The following is a 13,392-nucleotide window of genomic DNA, read 5'->3' as shown; positions in this document are numbered from 1 at the left end:
TCTGGCGAGTGCATTGGCCCTATAGCAAAAACCTCCCCAAAAAAAAAAAAAAAAAAAGAAATAAATAACATTAATCCAAGGAATTCTAAACCCCAATTTTTCTCATGCTTAACACATAAACTCACAACCTGCTCAATCCAACTCACAGGGCTGATATAACTGAATGAAAACATTCTCGATGTCATATTTACAAAGCAGTTTCCAAAACCATGTAGAATTATTGGGACCAGCAGATGGTATAATGGTTATATCGCGGGACTCCCACATAGTGGACCACATTTCGAGTCCCAGACCCAGCTGCTTAAAACTCACTCTGGGTGTATGTGCATGTGAGCCCAAAATCCCGAGAGAACGGAAGAGAAGGGACTGTGGCACGGCCATCCCCTCTACTGGGTGGTTTCTTGCTTTCTATCTCTGTCTCTCTGGCAAGCGCACATACCCTGTAAAGAAAATCTCTCTTAAAAAAAAAAAAAAAAAAAAACCTACATGGGATTATTATTTCACTTTGCTTGAAAGATGGGAATTCAGAATTGCTTTACTATTTAAGTGTATTAATAATAAGTAACATTTTACAATTGCAACTCTCAAATATGAATGTTCTGGACTAACTTACAGGCTAAAAATTAGAACAGGCCTATTGGTCCTCTAAAACCTATAAGCACAGTATTAGTGAAGTGATGATTCAACTCTGCATGCTTTTAGAATGAGCTCATAGCAAACTGGCAACATAACTTAGGGCTGTGAAAGATGAAAGTATCAGTTTTGGGTCTAAAAAAAAAAATTATAGCTGAAGTATAACAAAATATCAGCAGCTCCCTCAACTCTAAAGCAAGCAAGAGGTAACAAAGCCAGAGTCCAAGAACTGATCCCAGACCTTGCACGGGTACAAACTAACATTCCTAAGGAAGAGGGAGAGTTACCGATCTCCTACGCCTAGAATTTAACTCCCCACAGAGAACACACCCACAGGTCCGAGCAGTACCCCCACCAGAGCGGGGTCACAGAAGGTAAATGGAACACCTTTCTATGAGTCACAAGACCTTTAAAACAAGAGCCGAGGGAAGGTTACTAGCACCCAGGCGTCTCCTCTGCACGCCTGGCACTGCAGCAGAAAGGCCCCAGGAGACAGTGGGCTCAAGGTCCTAAGGAAGCCACGACACCAGGGTAATGAAGTCACTGACCCAGGGTCACCCTAAACAGACCTCAGACGCCCGTCCAGTGCTGCCACGGGCTCAGTCTGTGCACTCTTCACGACATTCATGGACGGACGTCCGGGCCCATAATGATAAATACGGTGTTGTAACAAAGCATGTCCCTGGGCTTTCATGGTGAACATCGGGCCAAGCACAATCACCCTAAAGGCTGAAATGCCCCCATCTGTTTTCTATTCCAAATCCAATAAAACAAGGAAGAAGGAAAGAGAAGCAAACGCCAGCACTGGCGGTTAGGAAAGAAACTAAAGCATTCAAGGTGAAAACAGCTTATGTAAATAGAAAATAATTCTCAATTGATTATGTATCTCCAAGGCTGTAAGTGGTAAGTGGTAAGTTTAAGTAAACTGTAACTAGTATTTTCCACAACACAGTTATATCTGCAACATAAAATGGCTTCGATTTCTTCATAGGAAAAAAAGGAGCAGTTTTCCTACTTTTATGCTCTTGTCATGGACTGAAACTCCTTTTTGCACGTCAGGATTAAGTAAGTAAATCCCTTTGCATAGTTGCCATTAATATCTCAAAGCAGTATCAGGCAACAAAACAAAAATTTTTAAACATTAAATAATTCAATATTTTGGGACCAGCAGATGGCATAATGGTTATGTCACTGGACTCCCACATAGTTGACCATGGTTCAAATCCCAGACCTGGAGGCTTAAAACTCATGTTGGCCAAGTGAGTGCCCAAAATCCAGAGAGGAGACTGGAGGAGAAGGGACTGTGGTGTGGCCATCGCCCAAGAAGGGTGATTTCTCGCATTCTGTCTCTCTGTCTGTCTCTCCAGCAAGCATATTGCCCTATAGCAAAAATCTCTCTAAAAAAACAATAAATAATTCAACATTTCTTGACAGCATTTAGCCACAATCAGTAACAAATCTGGTAAATTACCAAAAAAAAATTTAGGGAGCCAGATGGTGATGCATTGGTAATACATTCGGACCCGCACGGGCAAGGTCCTGGGGTCATGTCTCAGGATCTCTCTGAGCACACAGAGGGTACATGGCATGCCCGTGATCTGGGCCAGCTGAGACCCGGGGTACGTGGCAGTGTGGAGACCTACTGGGTACGCCTGTTTCTCTCTGTCTCTCTGTGACTCTGACTCTTTCTGACGCCATAAACTTTTTTAAAATTTACATTTCATCATTGTACATCTTTTAAAATTATTTTATTTAACTTTATGTATTTTAAATTTGATCCGAAAGGGACAGAGTGAAAGTGAGAGCGAGAGAGAACGTGAAAAAGCAAGCCACCAGGTCTAGGACTCAAACCACGGTCGGCCATGTGGGAGTCCGGCATCCTTGACCACCTGCCGGCCCCCATCACTCACATCCTTACAGTGTACCATAGGGTTTTCGAAGCATGCATGCAGTCCCTGTCAATCAAGTCAAAGACATGACCACATAATCATCCTCAGCAGATGGCTTTCCATTCTCGTGTCTGTTAAGTGTTTTTATCCTGATTTAAAAAAAAAAAGTTTTACAGAAATGGGAAACCAGTCTGAAACACACATCTTATGAAATAAACGAAAAATCCTAGACGGAGAAGTCATCTGAGTGCCTCTGTAAGCTGTAAATACTTTTCTCAATAGAAAACAGCCCATGTCTCTGTTCAAGACAAACTGGATTCGTGATTGTCAACCCGAATGGGGACGGTCATAAATGATCACGCGTGGCATTCATCCTGCAGTGGTATTCGCACATGGGTGTGCCAGATGTTCTGGGACAGAAGACCGTAACTCAGAAGGAACGGGAGTCTTCCAGCACCTTCCAGCTCTGTGGACTCTGTTCCTACTAACGTGGCCTTTCGGGGAGACACAGACCAGGCAGAGCAGCCTCTGCAGAGCAGTCACCGGGCCAGCAGAGGAGCAGAGAAAAGCAGTGAAGGGGTTCGCATCTCCAGGTTCAGACTTCTTAGTAGCTGTGACTAACTGAGAAAAGAACTTTAAATCCCACGCCAGTAGAGCTTAACATGATTTATTCCGGCCTACAACTAGTATAAATAATTACAAAAGGCACAAACGGCCCCAGCATCAGGAAGGTCAGACCCTATCCTCAAGATGCAACCAAAGATCTAAACGGTAGTATTCAGAAAAACCGAGGGAAGCCGCAGAGTGCACTGCTGAGTGTGCCATTGCTCCACTCCTCCCGGGAGAGGGCAGGGTATTAGTGGCTTAGGGTTAGGATGCTTTAAACAAGAATGTCACTAGGGCCTGACCGCTGGGAAATCCAATGGCAACAGCAGGAGAACTTACATTTACCGTGGGTGGCACGATGTCAACAACCCAGGAGGGTTGTTGCTGGTCACACACACCCAACACTTCAAAAACGCACTTTACCCACGGGTGGGGGTTATTCTAACTCATCCCTCTGGGAAAGGGGGTCAAATGTCTGCCTTACCTGCGCCCTTCTACCATACTAAGTGTTTGGCCCTTAGAAAGCACTCCACAGGGATTAAGGCCGGTGGAAAAAATGCAGCCCTCTGAGGGCAGGGACTGTCACGTAGCCAGTAATGTGCCGCACAGCCCTGACTGCTGCTGCTCACAAAGCCGTGGTTCTCCTCGTGGGGTCTACACTGAGAACCAAGGACAGAAAACAATGCCCAAAAGGGGCATTTCATTGATTACTTTATTCCCTCACAAAAAGACCAACTGTAATCAAATGAGGTGAACATTCGCCTCAAGATTTTGTCATCTTCCTAATAGAAAGGATGAGGCTTAGAACTGGGTCCCTTGACCCTTTCTCTCCTTGTCCCCCCAGTTCACAAGGCTCCCACCTCTAATAGCCAGCGTCCCCTTCGATCTGCAGCTGGGCTCACACATTCATCCTCAGCACGATCTTCTTTGTCGTTTTTGCCTTTTTCCGGAAAATAGGCTTAGTCTGTCCACCACAGCCACGCTGCTTCCTGTCATGACGCTGCAGTCCCTGAGCTATTAATCCATTTATTCCCGTCTTTCTTTATTATCAATGAGTAGGACTTCCACAATCCTCACTGCAATTAGTCTGCTCAGTTAGGTTAGCAGTAATGGGCAAATACGGCTCAAATCTGTGTGTTAGACGAGTACAGAACAGGAATTTACTATATAACAAAAAAGTACACGGATTTTTTTTTTTCTTTTCTTTTTTTTTTTTGGCCAGAGGGCACATGCACCCAACAGAGATGCAGGAGAGGCAGTGAGAAAACGCTCCCAGGGACATTTAGGCCTACCCATTCCTCCTCCTCCTCCACTTCTCCCTCCCTTCAGATTCTAGACAAGCAGGTAACACACCACACACACCCCTCAAGCCTCCGGGTCCAGGACTCAAACTGTGCAGCCAGCCATGTGGGACCTAACCACGTTAATCACCAGGCCACCGGCCAATCCCCCAAAGTGAGATTTTTTTATAGCACACGGTGATTTAATCGGCATTTGGTAAACGCAATGACCGACTGGACCCGGAGGTCTGGGAAAGGAGGCCGGTCTGAGTTTGAGTGTCATTTCTTAGATTGCTTAGCTCTGTCTGTTCCAGCTTCTGGTTTTATTCCATGAATCTTGCCATAGGAGCAATGTTTTAAAAAAAAAAAAAATAGAGTTTCAACTTAATATCATTAATTGTTAACAATCATCACAAAATCTACAAGATAAACATAAGAAAAAGGATTTTCCCTGGTCATGGAACACTGCCGAAGACCTCACAGGAACTGCTTATCGGAGGTGGGTGAAGCAATGTTGACTTTCCTTGGGGACCAGCGTATATATAAGTAACGCCTGAGTTAACAGTTACAAGTTCCCAATGGACAATGGACAAAAGTCTAAAATTGAACAACTCAATAGCTAAGGCTTACCGAATAGCCACACACAATACTTAAGCCACGTTCAGTTAACACAAACACTGTGTGTGTTGGGAACCAGCAGTTAGCGTAATGGCTATGTCGCTGGACTCCCACGTAGTCGACCGCGGTTCGCGTCCCGGAACCGGTGGCTTAAAACTCACGCCGGGCGCATGTGCGTGCGTGCCCATGATCCCGAGAGGAGAATGGAGGAGAAGGGATTGCAGCGTGACCATCCCCCCTGGGGGGTGATTTCTCGCTTTCTGTCTCTATGTCTCTCTCTGTCTGTCTGGCAAGCGCACGCGCCCTATAGCGAAAATCTCTCTCAAAAAAAAAAAAAAAAAACAACACTGTGTGTGATGTTTCACAAGAATCTTTCTACTTCTCCTTCCTGCCCCTCTCATAAGTATGATTCTTTCCCAGGAGTTCATTTCTTCTTTTTAGAGAGAGATTTTTGCTATAGGGCCTGTGTGCTAGCTAGAGAGATAGAAAGACACAAAGCAAGAAATCACTCCCCAGGGGGATGGCCACGCCACAATCCCTTCTCCTCCATTCTCCTCTCAGGACCTTGGGCACGCACGCACACGCGCCCACCGTGAGTTTTAAGCCACCGGGTCCGGGACTCGAACCACGATCTACTACATGGGAGTCCAGCGATGAAACCATTATGCCATCTGCTGGTCCCTCCCAGGGTTTCTTTCTCAATGCCCAATTTAGGACATGAAAGTTCCTGAAATGTTTAGTTGATTATGAAGGATGGGTCCTCAAACACAGATTTTCTTCACTTCTGCACTGATCTTACGAGCGTAGGCCCCACATACTGGGCTCTCCTCCCTCCTTACCCTACGTCCTAGACCCGGCTGTGGCCCCGCTGGGCCTCATGACCATCCCCTCACCTCATGGATATCAGCTCGTGGCTACAGCCAGGCTGGAAGTATGCACCCCTCTCCACATCAACACCCCCAGATCAGAGGCGCTTATTTTACCTTTTTTTGGTTTTGCCATAGAGCTCATGCACTCGCCAGAGAAAGAGAGAAACACTGAGAGAGGGAAAGTGAGAAATCACCCGCCAGGAGGATGGCCACGCCACAATCCCTTCCCCTTCATGTTCCTCTTGGGATTTGGGCTATGCATATACCCAGGTGTGGTTTTCAAACTGCTGCGTCCAGGACTCAAACCTTGGCCGGCCATGTGGGAACCCAGCACCTTAACCACCACACCACCTGCTGGCTCTAGCACTAAATTAATGCACAACTCCAGCAACTCTACTAATCGATCACTTGACCACTGTCCTCCTTAATGTCGTAGAAACCAGATCCCTGCTTGGGAGACAGGAGTCTGTGTGGCTCTCACAGGTGACCCATGCACGCTCTGACCTGTAGCATGTAATATGAGCTTACTTTCTGACGGCATGGACCGTTCTCTGCCTGGCCAGCAGTGCGGCTGCCCCGCAAGCTTCCTCAAGTCTTCCCCTACTGGACCTTCAGGTGTGTTCTCTGGGATTGGCAAACATCGTGGGGAATTCCTCTCAGACCTGGGGCTCCCCAGGACACTTTAAAATTTAATTTACAAAATATAAGTATTTGTATTCCAAAGAATGATAATAAGGTCTTTTGATGACTTTTTTAAAAAAAATGTTATTTATTATCACCATTCTTCAGTTTTGACCAGAGAGAGGCAGAGAGAAAGGAGAGTGAGAAAACAAGCCACCAGGTCCAGGACATGAACCGTGGTCAGCCATGTGGGAGCCCAGTGCCTCAACCACCACGCTACCTGCCAGCCCCTTTCGATGCCTTTAAAACCTCTTTCCCAGGCGCCTTGCCTAGAAGGCTAATGTGTTCCAGCACACCCTTCCCTGGGGCCTTGTGTGCCCCGGGGAGCTCCTGAGGTCTGCCCTTCACTCGGCACAACCCACTGAAACACGCAATCAGTACAATGTCAGCAAAACGGCGCCACCTGCCACTCATCTCCGTGCAGCCTCCTCGCCTTTCCCAGCTTGCTGACAGTGTATGGCTAGCAGTCGTCTTCGCTCACGGCCTAAAAGCATTCTAGTCGGGACCAGCAGACAGCATAGCAGCTACAGCACTGGGCTCCCACGTGGCCCACTGCAGTTCCAGTCCTGGACCTGGTGGCTTAAAATTCACACCCGCATGGCATGATGCCCCAGATCCCGGGACAAGAATGGAGAAGGGACTGCTGCACGGCCATTCCCTCAGGGGGCAATTTCTCATTTGCCCACTCACTGTCTCTCTCTCTAGCTCCCAGCAAGAGCACCTGCCCTAAGGCAAAAACTTGAATAAATTTTTTTTTAAAAAAGTAAACATCACAAGAGAAATGTGAAATTTTAAGAACTTTAAAATTGTCTTTACTTAGTTTCACAACCTCAAAATGAAATATTTTCTAGGTTGGAATGAAAATGCGTGACCAGCTGCAGCAGCACAGGGGTTAGGGCACCATGGAGCATGACACTGGGGCCACAAGGTGGGCCCAGGCTCAGAGTCCACGCTGACCAGAAGACAGGGAAGACGACGGTATAGCAAGGGTCTGTCAAGAATCTCCCTCTCTCATAAAATATATATTAAAAAAAGAAAATTAAAGGGAAAACTTGTGGGTTTTCCATTTTATTCATGTAGCTAATGTGTACACGGAACATTTTTAGTTTAGGTATCAGACTCTGAGCCAGACTTAAATACGCATTACCTTCAATAATTACTTTTTTATTCTAAGATTTTTGACTTAGGGCTTGTGCACTCACCAAAGAGAGACAAAGAGAGATGGTGAGAGTGAAAGTGAGAAAACTCCCCCAGGGGTTGGCCATGCCACAGTCCCTTCTCCTCCTGTGATTCTGGTCATGCACACACATGTGGTCAGCGTGATTTTCAAGCCGCTGGGTCTGGGACTCAAACCCGCATTGGCCACGTGGGACTCAAGTGCCATAACCACTAGAGCACCTGCTGGCCCCAGTAACTGCATTTCACTGCTCTCCAATATGCAGCTTAAATTAAATCTAAACAAAATCTACTAGCTCTAGCAAACAAAGCTGTTTTGTAATCAGAGATTTACATGCAAGCTCCTGCTTCTCAGTGCCTGAAGGCTGTTGACCGAAGTGGAGGGCCTATCTGTGCTCAGCCTCGTTTACACTGTAAACTTGCTGAGCAAACCCTCAACTGCCCTGGTATGCTGTATGAAAAGGAACCTCTACTGTGTCTGTCCACATACTAAAGATCAGCCTCCGATCTATCATCCCTGAAGTGGAAATGTCTTTTTTTCCCTGACATCAAGTGAGCAATAAAAAGTCATACCTTAATGTCATCATGGCAAACGCCAACACTAGAGTAACAACTTCTGACTTGAAGAAGTTTACAGAAAGAAAGAATGCATGAGTTTATTTTGGTGCAAAACATTTTTTTGAAATCCATGTTGTTTTTTCATAATATGTACTTTCCAAAAACCTCTGAAGATGCCCTTCTTGCACTATGGTTTTCTTTTCTTTTCTTTTGTGGAGAGATTTTTTGCTATAGGGTTCATATGCTCGCCAGAGAGACAAAGCAAGAAATAACCCCCCAGGGGATGGCCACGCTGCAATCCCTTCTCTTCCATTCTCCTGTAGGGATTTTGGGCACGCACACACACACATGCCTGGTATGAGTTTCAAGTCGCCAGGTCCAAGACTTGAACTGCAGTCGACTATATGGAAGTCCAGCGATGTAACCGCTATGTCATCTGCTGGTCCGAGTTTTGTTTTAATCAGTATCATCAAAGCAGCCTTTTATAAAACTTGGTTTAGAAATAAAATTTGGGGGGACCAGCAGTTGGCGTAATGGCTGTGTCGCTGGACTCTCATGTAGTTGACCATGGTTTGTGTCCTGGATCTGGTGGCTTAAACTCACGCCAGGCGCATGTGCGTGCACACCCAAGATCCCAAGAGGAGAATGGAGGAGAAGGGACGGTGGCGAGGCCATCCCCCCTGAAGGGTGATTTCTCACTTTCGGTCTCTCTGTCTCTCTCTGTCTTTCTTATGAGCGCGGGTACACTATAGCAAAACCTCTCAAAAAAAAAAAAAAAAAAGAAAGAAAATTTTTGGAAATGTCTTTAGTCAAGCTCAGTCTTGGTTATACTAGACTTTGATGGGGCAAGAATGGAGCCCCCTGGTCAAAGCAGAACCAGTATCAGCTGCTAAGGTCACACCGTCCTGTCTTATTCCTCCCTGCCTATGGGATAGGACAAGGTCACTCATTCTTGGTCACTGGGGCTAACCTCCTCTGCAGGCCATGGTCCCCAATGTCCAGTCACCTGCCTCTAAGTGGTTGCCTGCTCTTGGGCCACCTGCTCCAAGAAAGGCTGGGGCCATTTCTTTCCTTTTTTTTTTTTTTTTAAGTTTAGTTTTTGCTATAGGGCACATACACTTGCCAGAGAGAGAGAGAGAAGGAAAGCAAACTTTATCCCCCAGGGGTTCAGGTCATACCATAGTCCCTTCTCCTCTCAGGATTTTGGGTAAGTGCGCACGCGCACACGCGCACACACACACACACACACACACACCCTCAAACCAGAGAGTCAGCCACACAGGATCCATCTGCCTTAACCCCCATGCCACCTGCTGGCCCATCTGTAGCCATCTAAGTGTCCCCAGTGCATACCTGCGGAACACCAGCCCCATCTTCACAGCTCAAATATGACCCTGGGGCTAAGTAAGCTTTTAAGGCCAGCGAGGAGGGACTGAGGCTCCAAGGGAAAAGAATGCCCTCCCCAGTGGCCTTTAAAAGTCCTCAGGGTATGTTTAAGCTTCCAAGGGAAGGCATTTTTTTCACCTTTTGAATAAACAGTTTAACCTATGAGTAGAGCTGGAAAATCATTTGGACATAAAGCTTTAATTTACATACACATCTGCCTGAACAGGAAGAAAAGATCCATACCAACAATTCAGTAATGAAACTATAATAATAAATTGAAAAGAGTGGCAAAATAGTAATATTACAAATGGACTACTAAAAAAAAGAACCATTTGCTGTAGGCCTAGTTTGCATAACCACTAAATAAGTCCTGAAAGACTTCCTTTTTTTCCCCTCACTTGACAGAGAGCTCTCATCAGAGAGAGACGAGGGAGAAAGCACTCTCCCAGTGGGGCAGGGTCACAAGCACCTTTGTTTTTTTTCAAGCAGCTCGGACCAGGGTTTCAACCTTGGCTGGCCACGTGGAATCCCATCCCCTTAACCACTAGGACACAGGGCTACCCGTGAAAGGCTTTCCATCCTTGGGATTTAAAACTTACCGCTGAGCTTTCAGAGAAGGTGGCCCCTGATGACATATTCCACACATGCTTCTTTCTCAGCACGGGTAACAGATTTTGCAAGAGTTCCTCCTCCAGGGCATAGACATTCTAGTACTGGTTTTGCAAAGAATCTAATTCCATAATTCTGTTTTGGGCCAACTAGTGGGTGGTGGTGGAAGCAGCTGATCCCACGTGGCCAACCCCGCAGCTCCCGACCCAGCAGCTCTGAAAACATGGGGGAAAGAGGGTGGGGACACATATGTATGCCCCAAATCCTGAGACGACTGGAGGAGAAGGGATTACAGCCTGACCAGCCCCTGGGAGTGACTTCTCACTCTCTCTCTTTCTTGCTCCCCTGTGTCCTACAGCACACATGCCCTGTAGCAAAAACTGAAATAAAAATTAATAACTGTTTCGATAGTCAACGGATTTCGCAATATTAAAATACAGAACTTCTGTATGTCAAAACCACTACCAACATATTTATAAGGCAAAGACAAAACATCTGTCATCTGAAATGTATGTAAGCCAAAGCTTCCTATCAATCCATAAAGGGCTCTTAGGAGTTAACAGGAAAATACTAATATCCCAGGAGGAGAAAAACAAATGCACTGCATTCAATTAAAAGGGAATCACCACACACTCTATGGTAGAGACGGAAAGTGTGGAGGACATAAAAGCAGTAAAAATTGTTATGGACGCTAGAGACAGAGTGGAGAGTGTGTGGGAGGGGAAGAGCGCAGGAAGGAAATTTGGGGGAAAGAGAGAGGTAAGACGTCTGTGGACACAGATATAGTTTATTAGCGGTTGATGAGGACGTGCACAGTATGCTCAGGTGGGCTGGACTGAGGTGTGGATCATGCTGAGTAAAGTCTCTATAATCTAAATCACGCATAGCAATTAAATGTATAAATATAAATAAATAAAATGTAAAGAAATAAATAAAAAGAAATCAAAATGGAAAATAACTAGATTTTTGGAGAGGTTCAACATCATGTGTAAAATCAAAGGCAGTAAATCTAAATACTGAGATAGCACATTCCCCTATAAAGCTGGCAAGACTCATTCTTCCTGCGGAGAATCATCCTCCAAGTAGACCATATTCTTGGAGAGTGCTGACAGGAACATACTTTGGGTAAACCGTGTTCTGAAAAGCAAATGATCAGTATGTACAGAAAGACCTTTGGGGACCAGCAGTTGGTGTCATGGCTATGTCGCTGGACTCCCAAGTAGTTGACCGCGGTTTGAGTCCTGGACCTGGTAGCTTAAACTCACACCAGGCGCATGTGCAAATGTGCCCAAGATCCCAAGGGGAGAATGGAGGAGAAGGGATTGCAGCGTGGCCATCCACCTTAGGGGGTGATTTCTCACTTTCTGTCTGTCTTTCTCTGTCACATGCCCTATAGCAAAAACCCCTCCAAAAAAAAAAAAAAAAAAAAGACCTTTGAATTATCAATTGCAGTCCAAGAACTCCATCCTACAGAAATCCATCCTGTACATAAAGTTTTAAAAAGGATAGGGACCAGCAGTTGGCATAATGGCTATATCACTGGACTCCCATGTAGTCAACCGTGGTTCAAGTCCCGGACCCGGTGGCTTAAATTCACGCCGGGCGCATGTGCATGCGTGCCCAAGATCCCGAGGGGAGAATGGAGAAGGGATTGCTGTGTGGCCATCCCCCCGGGGGTGATTTCTCACTTTCTGTCTCTCTGTCTCTGTGTTTCTGGTGAGTGAACACGCCCTATAGTAAAAACCTCTTTAAAAAAGATAACTGTTGCAACAATATATTTAGTAATAGAAACTGGAAGAGTTCAGCTATAAGAAAATGATTAAATAAGCCGATACATCTGTCTAATGTAATATTATGTAGCCACTTAAATATGATTTTTGGTAACAATGGCATGGGAAATGCTCCACATGTTAAGCAGGAATAAAACTAGCATGCAACAATATATACGTATACCCTATTTCATTATAAAGATAAATCTACTTACATTACATGTATACCAATATAGAGAATAATTATTTTGGGTGAGATGAACTCTTACACTTCTCTGAATCTACTAGTTTTTACACAGCAAGTACCTATTATTTCTGAAATCACAACAGTTATTAAGTGTCACCTTTTAAATGCTTAGGCCTAATAGCTGCAGTTTAGTTTCCAAGAAATACCATAAGAAATTTATTTAGGACTTCAAAACCATATTAAATACACCAAAATATCCCCTTTAAGTACTGACATGTAATTAAAAGGTGCAGATCTTCTACAAGACATGATTTTCTGCAGATGAACCCAGTTTTATGAAGAAAAGCTGGCGCAAGTTACATAAATAACCACACATTATTTTAAACTAAATTCCATCCCTAGGGTCCTTTTCTCTCTTTTTTAAATAAGCAATTCGCTTTAATCTTTTTTTTTTTTTTTTGCATAACTCTCCGTATGGAATGCAGCACACAAGGAAAAAAAAAATCTATCAAAGGTGCAGATGGGCATCATCATTTTACACGGGCCACTGTTCCCTGCACGCCTGTGCCAGGCAGAGCCTCTGTCCGCAGATCTGCCACTTCTGTAATGCGATCCCTTTTACAGCCCTCTGTACAGGGCTCGCCTGGAGCACCTCGGCTGCTCTGGTTCCCCGAGAGCACAGACTCGCACCTTCCATCCCCCCAGAAACCCACTCCCACCCTACTGACTCCCCGCGAGGCCTGAATTCCATCACCGACAAGGCACGAAGGCTTTCATCCTCCCGCCCCCCCCTTTCCCTAAGACTTTGATTTTATCCAAACCCCGCCGGCGTCCCTTTCTCAGGGCACTGCTTAGCCAGTGCGGAGCAGGCACGCGCACCCACGCGGGCGGCGCGGAGCAGGAACCTTCCTGCCCCGGGATTCCGAGCCCACACCAACAAATACGTGCCACCGGGAGGTCTAGAAAAGCCGCGGAGAGTGCCTACGGCTCAGCCAGCAGCTAAATCCACTAATTACCACCAAGAGGCGACCGGAGATGGGAGTGCATTTTTCTAAAGTGCTTGCAAAGTACACGCGACCCACAGGAAGTACTCGGCCGGGCGGAGGACCTCTCCCCCTGCGCCCCCGACGG

At 45.8% G+C, this 13,392-nt stretch overlaps 1 protein-coding gene across 2 annotated transcripts in view; it reads right to left on the bottom strand.

The window, feature by feature from the left end:
* The window catches only part of MTUS1 (microtubule associated scaffold protein 1), a 192,733-nt gene that overhangs the window by 178,275 nt on the left and 1,066 nt on the right, over nucleotides 1-13,392 (bottom strand). The window lies entirely within an intron of this gene.

This window comes from Tupaia chinensis, unplaced genomic scaffold (genome assembly GCF_000334495.1).
Source record: "Tupaia chinensis unplaced genomic scaffold, TupChi_1.0 Scaffold000271_1, whole genome shotgun sequence".
Lineage (NCBI taxonomy): Eukaryota > Metazoa > Chordata > Mammalia > Scandentia > Tupaiidae > Tupaia > Tupaia belangeri.
Note: the sequence above shows the minus strand (reverse complement) of the source record. Positions and strands in the feature narration are given on the sequence as shown.